Below are 4,808 nucleotides of genomic sequence, written 5' to 3'. Positions count from 1 at the left end.
GGCTGCGCCCGGGGGGGCTTGGGGTGTTTGGGTTTCTCTTCCCGTCTCCCTTCTTGCGCCCCTGCGGGCAGGCGGCTGGGGCACAGCTGACAGGTGCTCCGCGGACCTGCTGCCCGCTCCGGTCCCGTGCCCATGGCAGCTGCAACATGCCAGCTGTGGCCTGCTCGCCTCCCGACAGGGGACCGTGGTGTGTGTCTTTCTCACCTTCGAGTCCCAGGAAGCCCCCATCACCCAGAGCTGGCCCTGATGGGGGACAGCTCGGCCTGGCCCTCCGGTCCCTCTGACAGTCGCCTCAGGACTTTGGCTTTGGCTCCTGGCCGGCGGCATTTCCCACTGAGAGGCCTCCCAGTGCTCTGGGCTGTCCGAGCGTCCTGTCCCCCGCGCTCCTGGGCGCCCTGGCCCTGTCCACTCCCTCGGTGGGCCTCCACCAGGGCCTCGGGGCAGTGACTGGCCCCGACCTCCCTCTGCTCTGTCTGGTGACTTTGGCCAAGTCCCTTCGCCTCCCCAGGCCCCTCTGAAGTGGGGAGCAGCTGGGACTGGAGGGAAGGACACTCACCGGGCCAGCAGCCTTCCTTTCAGACCCACCCGCCCTCCAGCACTCTCCGGACACACTCGCCAGCTCCACGCGGTTACCGCTGACGGGCACGTGCTGTGCCGCCCGCCGCCAGCCCGGAGGGAGACGCCCCGCGTGGCTCCCGTCTCCCCGCTGGCCCCACCTGCAGGCCCACGAGAGCAGAATGACCACAGGAAGGGGGGCAGGAATGGGGCTCCAAGCCGACTGGAGCTGCACCTGTAGCCCTAGAGCTCCTGGCCTGGCCCGTGGGGACGTCCCGTGGGCCGAGGTCTCGGGGAAGGCGATGGGGCCAGCCGCAGGCCCCTTGGCTGCTGGGCAGCCCCCGAGGCAGCCGGGAGGACGGGCCACTGACCCTCCCCGCCAGGGGCTGAGCGGCATGGGAACCTGGGAACAGGGGCTTCCGTGGCTGTGAGAGGGGCCCCGAAGGCCGGATGTGGTGAGGAGCTTTCGGGAACCTTCCACCAGGCCCGCGTGGGGCAGGGACCAGCACGATCGGGGCAAAGAAGCCCTGTCCAGGCCAGGCAGGTTCCCGCTGCCACGGGGGAGACACTCGGGGACGTCGAAGGGTGGGGGTAGGTGCCAGGCCAGGGAAGGTGGCAGTGGTCCAGCCACTGGGGGCTCCTGCACGCGACGGGCCCTCGGGTGGAGCTGAGACTGGATGTGAGTTGTTAGGTAACGTCCTTGCTGCAAGCTGAGCTCCCCCCGCAACCTGTATCCCTGACCCTGGGAGAGGTCCCGTGCCCTGAGGGTCCCGACCGTGGGGTGGGCAGGGACGCCGGCCGCCAGGGGCGTGCACTGGAACATGGCCAGGGCGGGCAGGGCCTCTGTGGGGATCTGCAGGGGGAGGCATCGTGGCCTCAGACCCTCGGACCCTCGGACCCTCGGACCCTCACCACCTGCGGGCTGGGGGTTGAGGACAAGTTCTGATGTGAGGCGCACAGGCTCCCTGCAGCCCTGAGACCCCAGACCCGGCTCAGCCCAAAACGCAGCCTCAGGCCATGGGCCACGGCTGGGCCAGGGGCGCTGTCACAGCGGAGGCTGGCGGGGGCCCAGCACCAAGCGTGGGGTCGGGGCAGCCCTGGGGTGGTGGAGTCCGAAGGTGTTGGGCGCTCTGTCTCCTCCTGAGCCTCCCGGGGCAGGTGGGGGTGGCCATGGGAAGTCAGCCCATCCAGCTCGGGAGAACGGCCTGCTCACTGTGGCCTCAGGCCTGGCTATCTCCGCCCCCAGGCTCGGGTGTGCCGAGGTGGGCGGGGGGACCTCACCAGCGCTGGTGGGGGGGGCTCGTTATTCCAGAGCACCTGGGGTCGGGGTGGGCCGCCGGGAGGGGTCAGGTGGCTCAGACTTGGAGCCTGGACGGAGAGCAGAGACCCCTCCTAAATGCCCTTCTGCAGCACCCTACTCCCCGGGAGACATGAAAACACGGCTTTGGGGAGCCTCCCCAGGGCATGTGCCCCCCTTCACCTGGGGCAGGTGGGAAGGTTGATGCCGGCGGCTCATCTGGGGGGAGACGGTCACCCTGGGCAGGCAGGGGACACACTCCCAGGGAAAGGCCTGATCGTGCCGCAGGTCTGGCCTCCTGCAGACGGTCACCGAGGACCGGACACCTCCCCGAGGCCGCAACGACTTCAGTAACGTGGTCAGACACAAAGCAAAGGTGCAAAGGTCAGCCTTCCGGATGGGTTAGAAAAACGCTGGAGACAGGGGAGCCCTTCTCCCAACCCTCGTAAGGAACTGCCCTGACCGTCTTAACACGTAGGCCCAGGATGAATAAGAGGGCACCAGAACAGCCAAGGGCAGGGAGAGGGCACTGCGCTGCTCAGTGCCTAGAATGACTGTGGTCAAGTGTAACTCCTCCCCCTCACGGATGCTTTACTATAGCGCACAGCACCCCCCACCTCCCTTTTCAATGACTCTACAGCTCCTTTGAAAGAAAGGAGCAAAGCTGGCAGCCATGGCCGGCCCCCGAGGGGACCCAGCAGCCCCTCCTGGTGGAGCTGAGTGGGCAGGATGGGCGTCCCTCTGCCGAGGTTACAAAGACGATGCTGCGCCCACCTTCCCTGCTCCCGGGACACGCCTGTGTGTGGTGAGCTGCTGACGAAGCAGCCTCTGGGGAAGAGCTCCCACCCAGCCCGGCCCCCCGTGGCGCAGCCCACAGAGATCCTGAGGCAGAAGCCTCTGGCGAAAGACCCCCAGATCCACGAGCCACAGAAGCCATGTGAGATAATAAAGGTTTCCTAAGACACTAAATTTGGGGGTAATTTGTTACGCAGCACCAGATAACTAATACACCAGACGAGGCGAAGTTCAGTATTGTGATAAAGACGGACTTAGGTTTTCCGTATGGAATATAATTAGAGAGCAATTGTCAGTCTAAACCAGGTGGTCGTGACCTGAGAAGACGGTCACTCAGCAACAGACCAGAATAGAGAACTTGAAACCTGCCTCACACGGAGAATGTTGGCCCGAGAGAAAGGTGCTGCCACAAATCCACGGGGGGGCAGGGAAGGAACTGATGATAATAGTGCTGAGGACACTGGTAAGCTATTTTGGAAAAAAAAAGTATGACCTTAGGTGCCCAGTGTCCAAAATAAACGCCAGCTTACAAGATGCTAGGAACAAAGAAAGCCAGAAAATGCTAGAAGGCGAGCGGGCGTGGAGGTGGGGGCGGCCTCGCAGCACGAGGGCGGGCAGCTTTCCCTCCTGCTGGGCCACCCTGCCGCCCACACGTCCGCATCGGAGGCATTTGCAGGTCCACCCTCAGAATCTATCCTGGGGACAAAATCAGAGGCGTGGCGATGCCTTATTACTCACTCTAGTATAAAATGGAGACCACCCTGAGTGCCGTTAACAGATGCCTCGGATGTGAGACATCCCCATATGACGAAGCTTGTTTTCAACGACACTCTTGGAACGACGTCTACAGCATCAAGTGACCAAACAGGACTCAAAGCCATGTGGAACGCATCCTTCTAATTTTGAGGACAACAAAAGACTGGAAGGGAGAAAACCAGAGTGTCCACGGCAGCTTATCTATGACTGGGGAATGTCCTGCTTTCCATTTCTGTGCGTTTTCAAACCTTCTATAATGAACATGTATGATTTCTGTGATCATAACCAGAAATATACCGTGTATTTTTAAAAACTGCACCACTGTGGAAGAGCCCCTGGTACAGAGTGTCCCAAACTGGCCTGTCATTTGAGGTGCCTGGTCTCCGATTCCCACGTCTCCCGCAGGGCCTCCACCCTGGGAGCAAAGCCCTGCACCCCTGCCCCCTCTGTGGTCAGCTCCCCCGACAGCAGCCTGTCACCAGAATCCCCTGTCCTGGGTTCCTTTAGCCTGAGCTGGGAGTGTGTTAACTCTTCATGTTCTGCCTGTATTGGGGATGGTGACACCTCTGACCTCCCTGCAGCACCCCAGCCCCATGATGGAGGGGGGCACGCTGAGGGTGTGGGGCCATCTGTGTCAGCCCCCACCTCTCGTGAAGCTGATCCCTGCAAGTACCTGGGGCAGGGGCAGAGCTGGGCTGGGGAGCAGGACTCGGGACCCCTGAGAGTGAGCCGGGTGTGGACGTTCCTTGCAGACTTGTCATTAGCCAGTGAGTGTAAGAGTTTGCTGAATAGCAAGTCCTTGACTAGAGTGCCGAGGTCATGAGGGCAGGAGGGCAGCTCCCTTGCTCACACCCATTTCCCCAGCGCGGCACAGGCCCAGCAGCTATGCTGACAGTGGTGTGGGGTCTGTCCTCGGGCCCGTGAGAAATGACCCCAGCCCACCAGGGAGCGAGGCCGTCACGCTGGGACTGCCCGGTGTCCGCCGTGTAAGCGCATCCCATTGGACCCTAGCGGGCGGCAGCAGCCACCATGACTATCCCACGTCCTCTGCCTGGGACATGGCCCCCAGGTTAGGTCCTGGCAGGAGCAGGAAAGAGGGGAGCACGGCCCGGCCACCCCGAGCTGAGGGCTTCCCTCCCGTGCAGCTGGAGCCCCTCAGCTAGCGAGCTTTACCGTGGCCGTGAGCACAGGCCGGGTGACTGGAGACCCCGCCCGGCCCCCAGCACAGCCTCCCAGGCCAGATGCAGGGGTCAGGAGGCGCCGCAGTGGCCGCCGTCGTCCTTTGAGACCGTCCCATCTCCGAGCTGACTTTTGCATTCACTACTCAGAAAGGCACTGGGCAGTCCCTGGACGCAGCGACCCTGCCACCAGCCTGTGGGCACTTGGGGATGGCTCCTCACCTCGT

Source organism: Tamandua tetradactyla, chromosome 3, assembly GCF_023851605.1.
Source record: "Tamandua tetradactyla isolate mTamTet1 chromosome 3, mTamTet1.pri, whole genome shotgun sequence".
Lineage (NCBI taxonomy): Eukaryota > Metazoa > Chordata > Mammalia > Pilosa > Myrmecophagidae > Tamandua > Tamandua tetradactyla.
The sequence above is the reverse complement of the archived record's forward strand: the minus strand, read 5'-3'. Positions refer to the sequence as shown.